Source organism: Anomaloglossus baeobatrachus, unplaced genomic scaffold (assembly GCF_048569485.1).
Source record: "Anomaloglossus baeobatrachus isolate aAnoBae1 unplaced genomic scaffold, aAnoBae1.hap1 Scaffold_2862, whole genome shotgun sequence".
NCBI classification, from domain to species: Eukaryota; Metazoa; Chordata; class Amphibia; order Anura; family Aromobatidae; genus Anomaloglossus; species Anomaloglossus baeobatrachus.
The window spans coordinates 97,215-117,067 of record NW_027442325.1 but is presented as its reverse complement, the minus strand read 5'-3'; the positions used below and the strand labels follow the sequence as shown (position 1 = coordinate 117,067).

Genomic DNA, 19,853 nt, shown 5'->3' with positions numbered 1-19,853 from the left:
CATCTGGTGTTATCTCTCTGCTTCCACTCCAAATAAAGTTACCTGTTGTTACCTGAACGTCAAATACTAAGAATGGGCGGCCTATGAAAGAATTAGTACTTTCATTAAGTATACTAAACCGGCTAATTGGGAATAGACAAACTGTAAAAAGCCCTCTGAGAAAGCCCCTCTCTAACCTTTGTTAGTAAGCTTTTCTGTAGCCTGCCTGTTGATGTATTTTCGGTTTGAACAGTGCACAACATGAAGAGACGGAACACTGGCGGCTTGTCACAATGCCCCCCGATGACATCACAATAGCGCTGCTGCCTAGAAAACAAGCTGCGCAGAAGAAGTTGTTCTTTGGGTGGGAGGGTGGGCTAGTGGAAGGAGGGGGCAATCTCTTTTTTTCCCGGGTGGTAGGGGGATGACAGGAGAAGGGAAGCGGGTGGTGAGAAAGGTACAGAGGGCAGGGTTTGGGGGCTGGGAAGGAAAGGGAAAAGATTAGGGTTTGGGGATGATGAAAGGGCTTTCTACGGGTAAGGATGGCAAAGGGTGGCAGTGACGGAAAGTCAGGCAACCTGTCCTGTCCGTCTTTTTGTATCGTGAATTGGAAAGACTGCAAGGGGGAGGGGAGTTGCTTGCGCCCTAAAGGAGGAGTTATTCAGATTCATTGCAGTGGGCGGCGGCTGCAAAACGCACCATTCTTCTTGTTTTTGCTCTGCAAAGCAGCCTTTTCAAGGGTTGGCTTGGGTGACAAAATGTCTTGTGTAGGCGTGGGTTTGTCTCCCTCTCGCTCTCTCTCCCTAAGATGTGTCCGGCATAGGCCAGGGTGCCACTCGAGGCCCAAACCAATTCTGGTTATCGCTTCTCGGCCTTTTGGCTAAGATCAAGTGTAGTATCTGTTCTTATCAGTTTAATATCTGATACGTCCCCTATCTGGGGACCATATATTAAATGGATTTTTAGAACAGGGAGATGGAAAAAGAGCTTGCTCTGTCCACTCCACGCATTGACCTGGTATTGCAGTACCTCCAGGAACGGTGCACCCCTTCTTAACCCAGTTTCCAAAAGCAGAACTCGATTCACCTGATTCATATTAGCCCGATTAGCGAATTGAAATGAATTTTTATCTAACACACTTTTTACTTGCTTTATTCATCCAAATAGCAAACTCATCACCACTCAACTTCACCAACTCTGCTATGTCCCGTGCAGTATCTTGTTGTCAGTCTAATCTAGATCATGTGTAATTGAATGGAATAGATCCCTTTTGGACAAAGTGGAGTCAGATGCTGCAGTGACCACAGGTGTGAGAGGATCTACAATTGGCATCTGGTGTTATCTCTCTGCTTCCACTCCAAATAAAGTTACCTGTTGTTACCTGAACGTCAAATACTAAGAATGGGCGGCCTATGAAAGAATTAGTACTTTCATTAAGTATACTAAACCGGCTAATTGGGAATAGACAAACTGTAAAAAGCCCTCTGAGAAAGCCCCTCTCTAACCTTTGTTAGTAAGCTTTTCTGTAGCCTGCCTGTTGATGTATTTTCGGTTTGAACAGTGCACAACATGAAGAGACGGAACACTGGCGGCTTGTCACAATGCCCCCCGATGACATCACAATAGCGCTGCTGCCTAGAAAACAAGCTGCGCAGAAGAAGTTGTTCTTTGGGTGGGAGGGTGGGCTAGTGGAAGGAGGGGGCAATCTCTTTTTTTCCCGGGTGGTAGGGGGATGACAGGAGAAGGGAAGCGGGTGGTGAGAAAGGTACAGAGGGCAGGGTTTGGGGGCTGGGAAGGAAAGGGAAAAGATTAGGGTTTGGGGATGATGAAAGGGCTTTCTACGGGTAAGGATGGCAAAGGGTGGCAGTGACGGAAAGTCAGGCAACCTGTCCTGTCCGTCTTTTTGTATCGTGAATTGGAAAGACTGCAAGGGGGAGGGGAGTTGCTTGCGCCCTAAAGGAGGAGTTATTCAGATTCATTGCAGTGGGCGGCGGCTGCAAAACGCACCATTCTTCTTGTTTTTGCTCTGCAAAGCAGCCTTTTCAAGGGTTGGCTTGGGTGACAAAATGTCTTGTGTAGGCGTGGGTTTGTCTCCCTCTCGCTCTCTCTCCCTAAGATGTGTCCGGCATAGGCCAGGGTGCCACTCGAGGCCCAAACCAATTCTGGTTATCGCTTCTCGGCCTTTTGGCTAAGATCAAGTGTAGTATCTGTTCTTATCAGTTTAATATCTGATACGTCCCCTATCTGGGGACCATATATTAAATGGATTTTTAGAACAGGGAGATGGAAAAAGAGCTTGCTCTGTCCACTCCACGCATTGACCTGGTATTGCAGTACCTCCAGGAACGGTGCACCCCTTCTTAACCCAGTTTCCAAAAGCAGAACTCGATTCACCTGATTCATATTAGCCCGATTAGCGAATTGAAATGAATTTTTATCTAACACACTTTTTACTTGCTTTATTCATCCAAATAGCAAACTCATCACCACTCAACTTCACCAACTCTGCTATGTCCCGTGCAGTATCTTGTTGTCAGTCTAATCTAGATCATGTGTAATTGAATGGAATAGATCCCTTTTGGACAAAGTGGAGTCAGATGCTGCAGTGACCACAGGTGTGAGAGGATCTACAATTGGCATCTGGTGTTATCTCTCTGCTTCCACTCCAAATAAAGTTACCTGTTGTTACCTGAACGTCAAATACTAAGAATGGGCGGCCTATGAAAGAATTAGTACTTTCATTAAGTATACTAAACCGGCTAATTGGGAATAGACAAACTGTAAAAAGCCCTCTGAGAAAGCCCCTCTCTAACCTTTGTTAGTAAGCTTTTCTGTAGCCTGCCTGTTGATGTATTTTCGGTTTGAACAGTGCACAACATGAAGAGACGGAACACTGGCGGCTTGTCACAATGCCCCCCGATGACATCACAATAGCGCTGCTGCCTAGAAAACAAGCTGCGCAGAAGAAGTTGTTCTTTGGGTGGGAGGGTGGGCTAGTGGAAGGAGGGGGCAATCTCTTTTTTTCCCGGGTGGTAGGGGGATGACAGGAGAAGGGAAGCGGGTGGTGAGAAAGGTACAGAGGGCAGGGTTTGGGGGCTGGGAAGGAAAGGGAAAAGATTAGGGTTTGGGGATGATGAAAGGGCTTTCTACGGGTAAGGATGGCAAAGGGTGGCAGTGACGGAAAGTCAGGCAACCTGTCCTGTCCGTCTTTTTGTATCGTGAATTGGAAAGACTGCAAGGGGGAGGGGAGTTGCTTGCGCCCTAAAGGAGGAGTTATTCAGATTCATTGCAGTGGGCGGCGGCTGCAAAACGCACCATTCTTCTTGTTTTTGCTCTGCAAAGCAGCCTTTTCAAGGGTTGGCTTGGGTGACAAAATGTCTTGTGTAGGCGTGGGTTTGTCTCCCTCTCGCTCTCTCTCCCTAAGATGTGTCCGGCATAGGCCAGGGTGCCACTCGAGGCCCAAACCAATTCTGGTTATCGCTTCTCGGCCTTTTGGCTAAGATCAAGTGTAGTATCTGTTCTTATCAGTTTAATATCTGATACGTCCCCTATCTGGGGACCATATATTAAATGGATTTTTAGAACAGGGAGATGGAAAAAGAGCTTGCTCTGTCCACTCCACGCATTGACCTGGTATTGCAGTACCTCCAGGAACGGTGCACCCCTTCTTAACCCAGTTTCCAAAAGCAGAACTCGATTCACCTGATTCATATTAGCCCGATTAGCGAATTGAAATGAATTTTTATCTAACACACTTTTTACTTGCTTTATTCATCCAAATAGCAAACTCATCACCACTCAACTTCACCAACTCTGCTATGTCCCGTGCAGTATCTTGTTGTCAGTCTAATCTAGATCATGTGTAATTGAATGGAATAGATCCCTTTTGGACAAAGTGGAGTCAGATGCTGCAGTGACCACAGGTGTGAGAGGATCTACAATTGGCATCTGGTGTTATCTCTCTGCTTCCACTCCAAATAAAGTTACCTGTTGTTACCTGAACGTCAAATACTAAGAATGGGCGGCCTATGAAAGAATTAGTACTTTCATTAAGTATACTAAACCGGCTAATTGGGAATAGACAAACTGTAAAAGCCCTCTGAGAAAGCCCCTCTCTAACCTTTGTTAGTAAGCTTTTCTGTAGCCTGCCTGTTGATGTATTTTCGGTTTGAACAGTGCACAACATGAAGAGACGGAACACTGGCGGCTTGTCACAATGCCCCCCGATGACATCACAATAGCGCTGCTGCCTAGAAAACAAGCTGCGCAGAAGAAGTTGTTCTTTGGGTGGGAGGGTGGGCTAGTGGAAGGAGGGGGCAATCTCTTTTTTTCCCGGGTGGTAGGGGGATGACAGGAGAAGGGAAGCGGGTGGTGAGAAAGGTACAGAGGGCAGGGTTTGGGGGCTGGGAAGGAAAGGGAAAAGATTAGGGTTTGGGGATGATGAAAGGGCTTTCTACGGGTAAGGATGGCAAAGGGTGGCAGTGACGGAAAGTCAGGCAACCTGTCCTGTCCGTCTTTTTGTATCGTGAATTGGAAAGACTGCAAGGGGGAGGGGAGTTGCTTGCGCCCTAAAGGAGGAGTTATTCAGATTCATTGCAGTGGGCGGCGGCTGCAAAACGCACCATTCTTCTTGTTTTTGCTCTGCAAAGCAGCCTTTTCAAGGGTTGGCTTGGGTGACAAAATGTCTTGTGTAGGCGTGGGTTTGTCTCCCTCTCGCTCTCTCTCCCTAAGATGTGTCCGGCATAGGCCAGGGTGCCACTCGAGGCCCAAACCAATTCTGGTTATCGCTTCTCGGCCTTTTGGCTAAGATCAAGTGTAGTATCTGTTCTTATCAGTTTAATATCTGATACGTCCCCTATCTGGGGACCATATATTAAATGGATTTTTAGAACAGGGAGATGGAAAAAGAGCTTGCTCTGTCCACTCCACGCATTGACCTGGTATTGCAGTACCTCCAGGAACGGTGCACCCCTTCTTAACCCAGTTTCCAAAAGCAGAACTCGATTCACCTGATTCATATTAGCCCGATTAGCGAATTGAAATGAATTTTTATCTAACACACTTTTTACTTGCTTTATTCATCCAAATAGCAAACTCATCACCACTCAACTTCACCAACTCTGCTATGTCCCGTGCAGTATCTTGTTGTCAGTCTAATCTAGATCATGTGTAATTGAATGGAATAGATCCCTTTTGGACAAAGTGGAGTCAGATGCTGCAGTGACCACAGGTGTGAGAGGATCTACAATTGGCATCTGGTGTTATCTCTCTGCTTCCACTCCAAATAAAGTTACCTATTGTTACCTGAACGTCAAATACTAAGAATGGGCGGCCTATGAAAGAATTAGTACTTTCATTAAGTATACTAAACCGGCTAATTGGGAATAGACAAACTGTAAAAAGCCCTCTGAGAAAGCCCCTCTCTAACCTTTGTTAGTAAGCTTTTCTGTAGCCTGCCTGTTGATGTATTTTCGGTTTGAACAGTGCACAACATGAAGAGACGGAACACTGGCGGCTTGTCACAATGCCCCCCGATGACATCACAATAGCGCTGCTGCCTAGAAAACAAGCTGCGCAGAAGAAGTTGTTCTTTGGGTGGGAGGGTGGGCTAGTGGAAGGAGGGGGCAATCTCTTTTTTTCCCGGGTGGTAGGGGGATGACAGGAGAAGGGAAGCGGGTGGTGAGAAAGGTACAGAGGGCAGGGTTTGGGGGCTGGGAAGGAAAGGGAAAAGATTAGGGTTTGGGGATGATGAAAGGGCTTTCTACGGGTAAGGATGGCAAAGGGTGGCAGTGACGGAAAGTCAGGCAACCTGTCCTGTCCGTCTTTTTGTATCGTGAATTGGAAAGACTGCAAGGGGGAGGGGAGTTGCTTGCGCCCTAAAGGAGGAGTTATTCAGATTCATTGCAGTGGGCGGCGGCTGCAAAACGCACCATTCTTCTTGTTTTTGCTCTGCAAAGCAGCCTTTTCAAGGGTTGGCTTGGGTGACAAAATGTCTTGTGTAGGCGTGGGTTTGTCTCCCTCTCGCTCTCTCTCCCTAAGATGTGTCCGGCATAGGCCAGGGTGCCACTCGAGGCCCAAACCAATTCTGGTTATCGCTTCTCGGCCTTTTGGCTAAGATCAAGTGTAGTATCTGTTCTTATCAGTTTAATATCTGATACGTCCCCTATCTGGGGACCATATATTAAATGGATTTTTAGAACAGGGAGATGGAAAAAGAGCTTGCTCTGTCCACTCCACGCATTGACCTGGTATTGCAGTACCTCCAGGAACGGTGCACCCCTTCTTAACCCAGTTTCCAAAAGCAGAACTCGATTCACCTGATTCATATTAGCCCGATTAGCGAATTGAAATGAATTTTTATCTAACACACTTTTTACTTGCTTTATTCATCCAAATAGCAAACTCATCACCACTCAACTTCACCAACTCTGCTATGTCCCGTGCAGTATCTTGTTGTCAGTCTAATCTAGATCATGTGTAATTGAATGGAATAGATCCCTTTTGGACAAAGTGGAGTCAGATGCTGCAGTGACCACAGGTGTGAGAGGATCTACAATTGGCATCTGGTGTTATCTCTCTGCTTCCACTCCAAATAAAGTTACCTGTTGTTACCTGAACGTCAAATACTAAGAATGGGCGGCCTATGAAAGAATTAGTACTTTCATTAAGTATACTAAACCGGCTAATTGGGAATAGACAAACTGTAAAAAGCCCTCTGAGAAAGCCCCTCTCTAACCTTTGTTAGTAAGCTTTTCTGTAGCCTGCCTGTTGATGTATTTTCGGTTTGAACAGTGCACAACATGAAGAGACGGAACACTGGCGGCTTGTCACAATGCCCCCCGATGACATCACAATAGCGCTGCTGCCTAGAAAACAAGCTGCGCAGAAGAAGTTGTTCTTTGGGTGGGAGGGTGGGCTAGTGGAAGGAGGGGGCAATCTCTTTTTTTCCCGGGTGGTAGGGGGATGACAGGAGAAGGGAAGCGGGTGGTGAGAAAGGTACAGAGGGCAGGGTTTGGGGGCTGGGAAGGAAAGGGAAAAGATTAGGGTTTGGGGATGATGAAAGGGCTTTCTACGGGTAAGGATGGCAAAGGGTGGCAGTGACGGAAAGTCAGGCAACCTGTCCTGTCCGTCTTTTTGTATCGTGAATTGGAAAGACTGCAAGGGGGAGGGGAGTTGCTTGCGCCCTAAAGGAGGAGTTATTCAGATTCATTGCAGTGGGCGGCGGCTGCAAAACGCACCATTCTTCTTGTTTTTGCTCTGCAAAGCAGCCTTTTCAAGGGTTGGCTTGGGTGACAAAATGTCTTGTGTAGGCGTGGGTTTGTCTCCCTCTCGCTCTCTCTCCCTAAGATGTGTCCGGCATAGGCCAGGGTGCCACTCGACGCCCAAACCAATTCTGGTTATCGCTTCTCGGCCTTTTGGCTAAGATCAAGTGTAGTATCTGTTCTTATCAGTTTAATATCTGATACGTCCCCTATCTGGGGACCATATATTAAATGGATTTTTAGAACAGGGAGATGGAAAAAGAGCTTGCTCTGTCCACTCCACGCATTGACCTGGTATTGCAGTACCTCCAGGAACGGTGCACCCCTTCTTAACCCAGTTTCCAAAAGCAGAACTCGATTCACCTGATTCATATTAGCCCGATTAGCGAATTGAAATGAATTTTTATCTAACACACTTTTTACTTGCTTTATTCATCCAAATAGCAAACTCATCACCACTCAACTTCACCAACTCTGCTATGTCCCGTGCAGTATCTTGTTGTCAGTCTAATCTAGATCATGTGTAATTGAATGGAATAGATCCCTTTTGGACAAAGTGGAGTCAGATGCTGCAGTGACCACAGGTGTGAGAGGATCTACAATTGGCATCTGGTGTTATCTCTCTGCTTCCACTCCAAATAAAGTTACCTGTTGTTACCTGAACGTCAAATACTAAGAATGGGCGGCCTATGAAAGAATTAGTACTTTCATTAAGTATACTAAACCGGCTAATTGGGAATAGACAAACTGTAAAAAGCCCTCTGAGAAAGCCCCTCTCTAACCTTTGTTAGTAAGCTTTTCTGTAGCCTGCCTGTTGATGTATTTTCGGTTTGAACAGTGCACAACATGAAGAGACGGAACACTGGCGGCTTGTCACAATGCCCCCCGATGACATCACAATAGCGCTGCTGCCTAGAAAACAAGCTGCGCAGAAGAAGTTGTTCTTTGGGTGGGAGAGTGGGCTAGTGGAAGGAGGGGGCAATCTCTTTTTTTCCCGGGTGGTAGGGGGATGACAGGAGAAGGGAAGCGGGTGGTGAGAAAGGTACAGAGGGCAGGGTTTGGGGGCTGGGAAGGAAAGGGAAAAGATTAGGGTTTGGGGATGATGAAAGGGCTTTCTACGGGTAAGGATGGCAAAGGGTGGCAGTGACGGAAAGTCAGGCAACCTGTCCTGTCCGTCTTTTTGTATCGTGAATTGGAAAGACTGCAAGGGGGAGGGGAGTTGCTTGCGCCCTAAAGGAGGAGTTATTCAGATTCATTGCAGTGGGCGGCGGCTGCAAAACGCACCATTCTTCTTGTTTTTGCTCTGCAAAGCAGCCTTTTCAAGGGTTGGCTTGGGTGACAAAATGTCTTGTGTAGGCGTGGGTTTGTCTCCCTCTCGCTCTCTCTCCCTAAGATGTGTCCGGCATAGGCCAGGGTGCCACTCGAGGCCCAAACCAATTCTGGTTATCGCTTCTCGGCCTTTTGGCTAAGATCAAGTGTAGTATCTGTTCTTATCAGTTTAATATCTGATACGTCCCCTATCTGGGGACCATATATTAAATGGATTTTTAGAACAGGGAGATGGAAAAAGAGCTTGCTCTGTCCACTCCACGCATTGACCTGGTATTGCAGTACCTCCAGGAACGGTGCACCCCTTCTTAACCCAGTTTCCAAAAGCAGAACTCGATTCACCTGATTCATATTAGCCCGATTAGCGAATTGAAATGAATTTTTATCTAACACACTTTTTACTTGCTTTATTCATCCAAATAGCAAACTCATCACCACTCAACTTCACCAACTCTGCTATGTCCCGTGCAGTATCTTGTTGTCAGTCTAATCTAGATCATGTGTAATTGAATGGAATAGATCCCTTTTGGACAAAGTGGAGTCAGATGCTGCAGTGACCACAGGTGTGAGAGGATCTACAATTGGCATCTGGTGTTATCTCTCTGCTTCCACTCCAAATAAAGTTACCTGTTGTTACCTGAACGTCAAATACTAAGAATGGGCGGCCTATGAAAGAATTAGTACTTTCATTAAGTATACTAAACCGGCTAATTGGGAATAGACAAACTGTAAAAAGCCCTCTGAGAAAGCCCCTCTCTAACCTTTGTTAGTAAGCTTTTCTGTAGCCTGCCTGTTGATGTATTTTCGGTTTGAACAGTGCACAACATGAAGAGACGGAACACTGGCGGCTTGTCACAATGCCCCCCGATGACATCACAATAGCGCTGCTGCCTAGAAAACAAGCTGCGCAGAAGAAGTTGTTCTTTGGGTGGGAGGGTGGGCTAGTGGAAGGAGGGGGCAATCTCTTTTTTTCCCGGGTGGTAGGGGGATGACAGGAGAAGGGAAGCGGGTGGTGAGAAAGGTACAGAGGGCAGGGTTTGGGGGCTGGGAAGGAAAGGGAAAAGATTAGGGTTTGGGGATGATGAAAGGGCTTTCTACGGGTAAGGATGGCAAAGGGTGGCAGTGACGGAAAGTCAGGCAACCTGTCCTGTCCGTCTTTTTGTATCGTGAATTGGAAAGACTGCAAGGGGGAGGGGAGTTGCTTGCGCCCTAAAGGAGGAGTTATTCAGATTCATTGCAGTGGGCGGCGGCTGCAAAACGCACCATTCTTCTTGTTTTTGCTCTGCAAAGCAGCCTTTTCAAGGGTTGGCTTGGGTGACAAAATGTCTTGTGTAGGCGTGGGTTTGTCTCCCTCTCGCTCTCTCTCCCTAAGATGTGTCCGGCATAGGCCAGGGTGCCACTCGAGGCCCAAACCAATTCTGGTTATCGCTTCTCGGCCTTTTGGCTAAGATCAAGTGTAGTATCTGTTCTTATCAGTTTAATATCTGATACGTCCCCTATCTGGGGACCATATATTAAATGGATTTTTAGAACAGGGAGATGGAAAAAGAGCTTGCTCTGTCCACTCCACGCATTGACCTGGTATTGCAGTACCTCCAGGAACGGTGCACCCCTTCTTAACCCAGTTTCCAAAAGCAGAACTCGATTCACCTGATTCATATTAGCCCGATTAGCGAATTGAATTGAATTTTTATCTAACACACTTTTTACTTGCTTTATTCATCCAAATAGCAAACTCATCACCACTCAACTTCACCAACTCTGCTATGTCCCGTGCAGTATCTTGTTGTCAGTCTAATCTAGATCATGTGTAATTGAATGGAATAGATCCCTTTTGGACAAAGTGGAGTCAGATGCTGCAGTGACCACAGGTGTGAGAGGATCTACAATTGGCATCTGGTGTTATCTCTCTGCTTCCACTCCAAATAAAGTTACCTGTTGTTACCTGAACGTCAAATACTAAGAATGGGCGGCCTATGAAAGAATTAGTACTTTCATTAAGTATACTAAACCGGCTAATTGGGAATAGACAAACTGTAAAAAGCCCTCTGAGAAAGCCCCTCTCTAACCTTTGTTAGTAAGCTTTTCTGTAGCCTGCCTGTTGATGTATTTTCGGTTTGAACAGTGCACAACATGAAGAGACGGAACACTGGCGGCTTGTCACAATGCCCCCCGATGACATCACAATAGCGCTGCTGCCTAGAAAACAAGCTGCGCAGAAGAAGTTGTTCTTTGGGTGGGAGGGTGGGCTAGTGGAAGGAGGGGGCAATCTCTTTTTTTCCCGGGTGGTAGGGGGATGACAGGAGAAGGGAAGCGGGTGGTGAGAAAGGTACAGAGGGCAGGGTTTGGGGGCTGGGAAGGAAAGGGAAAAGATTAGGGTTTGGGGATGATGAAAGGGCTTTCTACGGGTAAGGATGGCAAAGGGTGGCAGTGACGGAAAGTCAGGCAACCTGTCCTGTCCGTCTTTTTGTATCGTGAATTGGAAAGACTGCAAGGGGGAGGGGAGTTGCTTGCGCCCTAAAGGAGGAGTTATTCAGATTCATTGCAGTGGGCGGCGGCTGCAAAACGCACCATTCTTCTTGTTTTTGCTCTGCAAAGCAGCCTTTTCAAGGGTTGGCTTGGGTGACAAAATGTCTTGTGTAGGCGTGGGTTTGTCTCCCTCTCGCTCTCTCTCCCTAAGATGTGTCCGGCATAGGCCAGGGTGCCACTCGAGGCCCAAACCAATTCTGGTTATCGCTTCTCGGCCTTTTGGCTAAGATCAAGTGTAGTATCTGTTCTTATCAGTTTAATATCTGATACGTCCCCTATCTGGGGACCATATATTAAATGGATTTTTAGAACAGGGAGATGGAAAAAGAGCTTGCTCTGTCCACTCCACGCATTGACCTGGTATTGCAGTACCTCCAGGAACGGTGCACCCCTTCTTAACCCAGTTTCCAAAAGCAGAACTCGATTCACCTGATTCATATTAGCCCGATTAGCGAATTGAAATGAATTTTTATCTAACACACTTTTTACTTGCTTTATTCATCCAAATAGCAAACTCATCACCACTCAACTTCACCAACTCTGCTATGTCCCGTGCAGTATCTTGTTGTCAGTCTAATCTAGATCATGTGTAATTGAATGGAATAGATCCCTTTTGGACAAAGTGGAGTCAGATGCTGCAGTGACCACAGGTGTGAGAGGATCTACAATTGGCATCTGGTGTTATCTCTCTGCTTCCACTCCAAATAAAGTTACCTGTTGTTACCTGAACGTCAAATACTAAGAATGGGCGGCCTATGAAAGAATTAGTACTTTCATTAAGTATACTAAACCGGCTAATTGGGAATAGACAAACTGTAAAAAGCCCTCTGAGAAAGCCCCTCTCTAACCTTTGTTAGTAAGCTTTTCTGTAGCCTGCCTGTTGATGTATTTTCGGTTTGAACAGTGCACAACATGAAGAGACGGAACACTGGCGGCTTGTCACAATGCCCCCCGATGACATCACAATAGCGCTGCTGCCTAGAAAACAAGCTGCGCAGAAGAAGTTGTTCTTTGGGTGGGAGGGTGGGCTAGTGGAAGGAGGGGGCAATCTCTTTTTTTCCCGGGTGGTAGGGGGATGACAGGAGAAGGGAAGCGGGTGGTGAGAAAGGTACAGAGGGCAGGGTTTGGGGGCTGGGAAGGAAAGGGAAAAGATTAGGGTTTGGGGATGATGAAAGGGCTTTCTACGGGTAAGGATGGCAAAGGGTGGCAGTGACGGAAAGTCAGGCAACCTGTCCTGTCCGTCTTTTTGTATCGTGAATTGGAAAGACTGCAAGGGGGAGGGGAGTTGCTTGCGCCCTAAAGGAGGAGTTATTCAGATTCATTGCAGTGGGCGGCGGCTGCAAAACGCACCATTCTTCTTGTTTTTGCTCTGCAAAGCAGCCTTTTCAAGGGTTGGCTTGGGTGACAAAATGTCTTGTGTAGGCGTGGGTTTGTCTCCCTCTCGCTCTCTCTCCCTAAGATGTGTCCGGCATAGGCCAGGGTGCCACTCGAGGCCCAAACCAATTCTGGTTATCGCTTCTCGGCCTTTTGGCTAAGATCAAGTGTAGTATCTGTTCTTATCAGTTTAATATCTGATACGTCCCCTATCTGGGGACCATATATTAAATGGATTTTTAGAACAGGGAGATGGAAAAAGAGCTTGCTCTGTCCACTCCACGCATTGACCTGGTATTGCAGTACCTCCAGGAACGGTGCACCCCTTCTTAACCCAGTTTCCAAAAGCAGAACTCGATTCACCTGATTCATATTAGCCCGATTAGCGAATTGAAATGAATTTTTATCTAACACACTTTTTACTTGCTTTATTCATCCAAATAGCAAACTCATCACCACTCAACTTCACCAACTCTGCTATGTCCCGTGCAGTATCTTGTTGTCAGTCTAATCTAGATCATGTGTAATTGAATGGAATAGATCCCTTTTGGACAAAGTGGAGTCAGATGCTGCAGTGACCACAGGTGTGAGAGGATCTACAATTGGCATCTGGTGTTATCTCTCTGCTTCCACTCCAAATAAAGTTACCTGTTGTTACCTGAACGTCAAATACTAAGAATGGGCGGCCTATGAAAGAATTAGTACTTTCATTAAGTATACTAAACCGGCTAATTGGGAATAGACAAACTGTAAAAAGCCCTCTGAGAAAGCCCCTCTCTAACCTTTGTTAGTAAGCTTTTCTGTAGCCTGCCTGTTGATGTATTTTCGGTTTGAACAGTGCACAACATGAAGAGACGGAACACTGGCGGCTTGTCACAATGCCCCCCGATGACATCACAATAGCGCTGCTGCCTAGAAAACAAGCTGCGCAGAAGAAGTTGTTCTTTGGGTGGGAGGGTGGGCTAGTGGAAGGAGGGGGCAATCTCTTTTTTTCCCGGGTGGTAGGGGGATGACAGGAGAAGGGAAGCGGGTGGTGAGAAAGGTACAGAGGGCAGGGTTTGGGGGCTGGGAAGGAAAGGGAAAAGATTAGGGTTTGGGGATGATGAAAGGGCTTTCTACGGGTAAGGATGGCAAAGGGTGGCAGTGACGGAAAGTCAGGCAACCTGTCCTGTCCGTCTTTTTGTATCGTGAATTGGAAAGACTGCAAGGGGGAGGGGAGTTGCTTGCGCCCTAAAGGAGGAGTTATTCAGATTCATTGCAGTGGGCGGCGGCTGCAAAACGCACCATTCTTCTTGTTTTTGCTCTGCAAAGCAGCCTTTTCAAGGGTTGGCTTGGGTGACAAAATGTCTTGTGTAGGCGTGGGTTTGTCTCCCTCTCGCTCTCTCTCCCTAAGATGTGTCCGGCATAGGCCAGGGTGCCACTCGAGGCCCAAACCAATTCTGGTTATCGCTTCTCGGCCTTTTGGCTAAGATCAAGTGTAGTATCTGTTCTTATCAGTTTAATATCTGATACGTCCCCTATCTGGGGACCATATATTAAATGGATTTTTAGAACAGGGAGATGGAAAAAGAGCTTGCTCTGTCCACTCCACGCATTGACCTGGTATTGCAGTACCTCCAGGAACGGTGCACCCCTTCTTAACCCAGTTTCCAAAAGCAGAACTCGATTCACCTGATTCATATTAGCCCGATTAGCGAATTGAAATGAATTTTTATCTAACACACTTTTTACTTGCTTTATTCATCCAAATAGCAAACTCATCACCACTCAACTTCACCAACTCTGCTATGTCCCGTGCAGTATCTTGTTGTCAGTCTAATCTAGATCATGTGTAATTGAATGGAATAGATCCCTTTTGGACAAAGTGGAGTCAGATGCTGCAGTGACCACAGGTGTGAGAGGATCTACAATTGGCATCTGGTGTTATCTCTCTGCTTCCACTCCAAATAAAGTTACCTGTTGTTACCTGAACGTCAAATACTAAGAATGGGCGGCCTATGAAAGAATTAGTACTTTCATTAAGTATACTAAACCGGCTAATTGGGAATAGACAAACTGTAAAAAGCCCTCTGAGAAAGCCCCTCTCTAACCTTTGTTAGTAAGCTTTTCTGTAGCCTGCCTGTTGATGTATTTTCGGTTTGAACAGTGCACAACATGAAGAGACGGAACACTGGCGGCTTGTCACAATGCCCCCCGATGACATCACAATAGCGCTGCTGCCTAGAAAACAAGCTGCGCAGAAGAAGTTGTTCTTTGGGTGGGAGGGTGGGCTAGTGGAAGGAGGGGGCAATCTCTTTTTTTCCCGGGTGGTAGGGGGATGACAGGAGAAGGGAAGCGGGTGGTGAGAAAGGTACAGAGGGCAGGGTTTGGGGGCTGGGAAGGAAAGGGAAAAGATTAGGGTTTGGGGATGATGAAAGGGCTTTCTACGGGTAAGGATGGCAAAGGGTGGCAGTGACGGAAAGTCAGGCAACCTGTCCTGTCCGTCTTTTTGTATCGTGAATTGGAAAGACTGCAAGGGGGAGGGGAGTTGCTTGCGCCCTAAAGGAGGAGTTATTCAGATTCATTGCAGTGGGCGGCGGCTGCAAAACGCACCATTCTTCTTGTTTTTGCTCTGCAAAGCAGCCTTTTCAAGGGTTGGCTTGGGTGACAAAATGTCTTGTGTAGGCGTGGGTTTGTCTCCCTCTCGCTCTCTCTCCCTAAGATGTGTCCGGCATAGGCCAGGGTGCCACTCGAGGCCCAAACCAATTCTGGTTATCGCTTCTCGGCCTTTTGGCTGCGATCGGGTGTTGGTAATCTTGCTAGCATCTGGTTGTAGCACATTGGGTGTCTGGGGTACCCCGCCTTTTGGCCTTAGGTGCGGGTCCCACTCTTGTAGTGGGATCCAATCCTCTGCTGCTTTTGGGAGGTGGGCTTAGTCCCCAGACAACGAGTTGCGATCGCTCATCTGGATTATCTTTGGATTTTCCAGTGAGTATTTTGTTGCGGAAAATCCCCCGTTGCCATGGATGCGGATCCTGGCGATATTCCCACCTATGCTCGCCTAAAGCATACGGTACGGGTATACTTCGATAAAGGAGGGAGTGATGGTCGTGGCCTAAGATATGTCGTGGGAGAGGTGCTTGAACGCACCTTCTCAGTGCGTAAACAGGAAATCTTGGCCATCCAGGACTACCCTCGACGAGGTGTGTTCGATATTACCTTTACAGGAGAGGGTATCCACCGAGATTTCTGTACTAAAGCTAAGGATCCGGATGTGATTTTACAAAAGAAACCATCCCTTAAAGGTATAACTATTGTAGAACACAAAATTGACGATGTAAAGACTCTTATTGTTAAAATTTACTCCCCTTATGTGACTGAGACTGAAATTACTTCATTCCTTAATAACTTTTTTTCTAAGGTGGTATGTCAAGGGAAGGTAATGAATGAATGTGGCATATGGAGTAGTAAATGGAGGTATGTTGTCACTTGTATTAAGGACCCTACGGTAGCAGGAGGTATACGTTTGCCTCCAGCCCGTTTTAAAATAGGTAATACGAATGGCGACCTTTTTTTTAATGGTATGCCTCCCTTTTGTCGCAAATGTAAAAAATATGGACATTCTGATTGTGATGTGACTTGTGTTTCTTGTGGAGGTAAAGATCATAAGACTGATAAATGTCCAAAAGGAAGCATATGTACTAATTGTATGTCAAACACTCACTCTTTTTTTAAATGTCCCTACAGGAATGTCTGGGGAAAATCACGAGTGGAGAAGCCCTCGGTCCCTGGCCAACCCTCGGCTGGTTCGGACAGGCCTGTGGGAAAGGAGGATGGAGAGAGAGCCGGAGATGAGCCAAGCAAACAAACTCAGGCTGCAGAAGGCGTCCCCGTGTCGGATGAAATGGCGAAGGAAAGGAGGGAACGGCAGGGCAGAAGGCCGGAGGCGGCCTCCGTAGAGAGGCCAGAAGTATCTGCCAAAGGCCAATCCTCGTCTTCGTGTACTCCCGGGATGAATCCCAGATGCCAGACTTCTGGGCCGAAGAGACGTAAGTTGCAGGGGTCTCAGAGGGAACCTGAGGTAGTACCCCCTCCGGACCCTCCGGATGATGGTGGGAACCCAATGGCGTGTCAGCAGGAGGGAGTTACCCTACCCTCTTCAGAAATGGAGATGGGGACTGGGGTGGCTGCCTCCGTGATCCCGGAGACCCCGGTCAATGTGCTGATTACACCCGAGGCGCGTGTGCTCGATGAGACTCTCCCTGACCATTCCCTTAAAGGAGATGGGATGGAGTGTCTGGAGCAGGGAGACGGGTCAGCTGACCAGATGCAAATTACTAGAATGAGAACTCAGTTTGTCCCGGGAGGTGTGCAGCCTGAGACGTTAACCAATGGGGAGTCCTCAGATACGGACTCCTTGCAAACGGTCATCTCCGACGATCAATCCTACTCTGAAGGAGAAGTCTGAACCAGCTGAGGTAAGAGTTTAGAAATATTTAATTTCCTTCTTCTTTTCTCTTATGGCAGGGGTTAAAGGTGTGTCTCTAAATGTGAGAGGGCTTAAAACACAGGCAAAAAGGGTGGCGTTGTTTGATTTTCTTACTACCCTGACTGCAACTGTATTCTTTTTACAAGAGTGTTCTATATCACACAGTTTAAATTACCATGAGTATCAGAAAGATTGGACATATGGACCCTCAGTGTGGTCGGGGTCAAATGGGTCCAAGTCAGCAGGGGTCGCCATTCTTTTTAGGGGGAATGCTTTTATTGATTCTGTTCAAGAGATTTTACCTGGCAGAATTTTATTAGTTCAAGCTGTTATTGATGGTTACAAATGGCAATTTTTAAATTTTTATGGATCCGCAGACAAGCAAGAAAGAGCTGAAATGTTAGATATGTTACCCTTATTTCTTAATGACTCTACCCCGATGGTCTTAGCAGGTGATTTTAATTGCATTCTCGGTGGTGAGAAAAGACTTTCCAGCGCAACAAGCAGAAATTATGATAAAACTTCTTTTATGCTTAGAAACATTGTGCTGGATTTTAGATTAAACGATGTTTTTAAGGAATGTAATAGAGATTTACCATTGCAGGACTGGGTGACATGGAGTAATGTTAACTGTAGCTCCAGGATTGATTTTATTTTCTGCTCAAAGTCCGTGCTGCCTTTTAAATGTGAGCTTCTAACTAATGCATTTTCTGACCATAAATTATTATCCTTTCATGTAAAACATGATGATCTTTTTAAAAAAGGGAAAGGTTCTTGGAAGTTAAATATCTCCCTTTTAGAAGACCCTCAAATTTTAACTGATTTTACTAATTTCTATTTATATTTTAAGAGAATAAGAGACCCTCGTATTCCCATCAGCAGGTGGTGGGAAAAAATGAAAAAAAATATAAAAGATTTTTTTATTAAGGCAGGAGCACAGAAGGTAAAGGAAAAGAGAGAATTTTATACCCAACTTACTACCAGGTTACAAACCTTATATAAATTAAGAAATAATGATATGGATGTGGAGAAAGATATTAGTGACCTAAAAAATGAAATCCACCACACACTAGAACAAAAAGGGAAAGAGCTTATTTTTCATGCTAAGGTTAAACATATTGAAAATAATGAAACTTGTTCGAGGTATTTTTTTAAATGTATGGTGGAAAAGCGGGTTTTTATCAATTCTATGGAAGGTGAACAAAATATAGAGGGGATTTTAGCCAAAGTCTATGAGTATTATTCTGAGCTTTTTAACACAAAAAGTATTGATAATTGTTTTACAGAAAGTATTTTAGATGATATTTCCATCAGTCTTGACCCTGTTTCACAAGAATCTTTAATACAGGACCTGAGTGAGGAAGAGGTATCAGACGCGGTGGGGAGTTTTAAGGCTGGTAAAGTACCGGGACCCGATGGCATACCTATAGAGTTTTATTCCACCTTTTATGATATTTTACAAGAGGATTTGTTTTCTGTTTTTAGTGAGGTTTTTAGAACAAAAATTCTCCCCACCTCATGGAGGAGGGGTGAGGTTTCCCTCATACATAAAATAGGAGACAAATCTAGTCTCAAAAATTGGAGACCTATCACTCTTTTAAATTGTGATTACAAAATACTGGCAAAAATATGTGCAACTAGATTGAAAAAAGTGATAGAGAATATAATTCATATAAATCAAGTGTGCGGTATACCGGGAAGGAGTGTGTGGGAAAACTTAAATTTAATCAAAGATGTGATTGATGACACAAAGTCAAGGGGGAGTCAGTTGGCGGTCCTGTCCTTAGACTTCGAGAAAGCCTTTGACAGAGTGTCACATCAGTTCCTATTTAAGGTTTTATCACGCATGGGAATACCTGAAGGATTTTTATTGTCTCTTAAAGCATTTTATCACAATTGTACAAGTAAAATTTTAGTTAATGGTTTTAAAACGAAGGAGGTGGTTTTAAACTCTGGGGTTAAACAAGGTTGCCCATTGTCCCCTTTATTATTTGTGTGTGCCCTTGAACCATTACTTTGTGCTTTAAGGAGAGATAAACAGATCCGTGGTATCCCGTTGCCGGGGGGAGGTGGTTTGGAAGCTAAGGTAACGGGCTACATGGATGATGTGGTGGTAATTTGTAAAGATGCTCTGTCTATTAGGAAAGCGTTGAAACAAGTAGAATATTTTTGTTGTGGGTCCGGTTTTAAGGTTAATTTAAACAAAAGCGGTATTCTAAATGTGGGGAATATGGCACTAAATGATATTCCAGTACCTGAATGTGATTCTGTGAAGATTTTAGGGGTGATTTTTAATGAGACAAATAAAGGGAAAGAAAGTTGGGAGGTCATTGCACAAAAGGTGAATCAAAAGCTGTGTATGTGGAGGCTACGAAAGCTGACGATGGAAGGGAAGGTTTTAATTATAAAAATGGTCATTCTTCCTTTGTTGTTGTATTTGAGCCTTGTCTTTCCCCCTCCCACACGAATTTTTAACCAGATCATCAAAGCGTGTTTTACTTTTTTTTGGAATTCTAAGATGGAGAAATTAAAAAGAGAAGTGGTAATTAAACCTAAAGAAAAAGGTGGCAAAGATTTTCCAGATTTTAGAGCTTTTGTTTATATAAGGTTTTTTGTTTTGTGTTTTAATGCCCTTTCAAAATCTAACTACTGGTCATATTTTATTCGTTTTAATACGGGTTATTTTATGAGACGTCTTGGTTGGTTTCAAACGGTTTTAAGTTCCCCGTACGCTTTTAATATGCCAGATAGTTATGTTATTTTGGAAACTATTGTTAATTCTTATGATTTGAAAGGGAAAATTGTAGAGGATATAAAAGACAGCAAGAAGATTTTAAAGTGTTTTAAGGATAAACAGCCAATAACACAGATTGGGAATTTTAATGAAATTAAGTGTGTTGAAATATTTCAAA

The 19,853-nt window shown here is 45.3% G+C and overlaps 11 non-coding genes across 11 annotated transcripts; all 11 read left to right on the top strand.

Annotated features, from left to right (window-relative positions):
• The first annotated feature begins 839 nt into the window (after positions 1-839).
• On the top strand, positions 840-1,030 carry LOC142266486 (U2 spliceosomal RNA). The gene has a single exon (XR_012732563.1). It is a non-coding gene; the product is annotated as a U2 spliceosomal RNA (small nuclear RNA).
• A 1,117-nt stretch (positions 1,031-2,147) lies between these two features.
• LOC142266484 (U2 spliceosomal RNA) lies at positions 2,148-2,338 on the top strand. Its single transcript, XR_012732561.1, has one exon. It is a non-coding gene; the product is annotated as a U2 spliceosomal RNA (small nuclear RNA).
• Positions 2,339-3,455: 1,117 nt separating this feature from the next.
• On the top strand, positions 3,456-3,646 carry LOC142266483 (U2 spliceosomal RNA). Its single transcript, XR_012732560.1, has one exon. It is a non-coding gene; the product is annotated as a U2 spliceosomal RNA (small nuclear RNA).
• A 1,116-nt stretch (positions 3,647-4,762) lies between these two features.
• On the top strand, positions 4,763-4,953 carry LOC142266482 (U2 spliceosomal RNA). The gene has a single exon (XR_012732559.1). It is a non-coding gene; the product is annotated as a U2 spliceosomal RNA (small nuclear RNA).
• A 1,117-nt stretch (positions 4,954-6,070) lies between these two features.
• LOC142266481 (U2 spliceosomal RNA) lies at positions 6,071-6,261 on the top strand. The gene has a single exon (XR_012732558.1). It is a non-coding gene; the product is annotated as a U2 spliceosomal RNA (small nuclear RNA).
• A 1,117-nt stretch (positions 6,262-7,378) lies between these two features.
• On the top strand, positions 7,379-7,569 carry LOC142266480 (U2 spliceosomal RNA). Its single transcript, XR_012732557.1, has one exon. It is a non-coding gene; the product is annotated as a U2 spliceosomal RNA (small nuclear RNA).
• A 1,117-nt stretch (positions 7,570-8,686) lies between these two features.
• LOC142266478 (U2 spliceosomal RNA) lies at positions 8,687-8,877 on the top strand. Its single transcript, XR_012732556.1, has one exon. It is a non-coding gene; the product is annotated as a U2 spliceosomal RNA (small nuclear RNA).
• Positions 8,878-9,994: 1,117 nt separating this feature from the next.
• On the top strand, positions 9,995-10,185 carry LOC142266477 (U2 spliceosomal RNA). Its single transcript, XR_012732555.1, has one exon. It is a non-coding gene; the product is annotated as a U2 spliceosomal RNA (small nuclear RNA).
• Positions 10,186-11,302: 1,117 nt separating this feature from the next.
• LOC142266476 (U2 spliceosomal RNA) lies at positions 11,303-11,493 on the top strand. The gene has a single exon (XR_012732554.1). It is a non-coding gene; the product is annotated as a U2 spliceosomal RNA (small nuclear RNA).
• A 1,117-nt stretch (positions 11,494-12,610) lies between these two features.
• On the top strand, positions 12,611-12,801 carry LOC142266475 (U2 spliceosomal RNA). Its single transcript, XR_012732553.1, has one exon. It is a non-coding gene; the product is annotated as a U2 spliceosomal RNA (small nuclear RNA).
• Positions 12,802-13,918: 1,117 nt separating this feature from the next.
• Positions 13,919-14,109, top strand: LOC142266474 (U2 spliceosomal RNA). Its single transcript, XR_012732552.1, has one exon. It is a non-coding gene; the product is annotated as a U2 spliceosomal RNA (small nuclear RNA).
• The last annotated feature ends 5,744 nt before the right edge of the window (positions 14,110-19,853 follow it).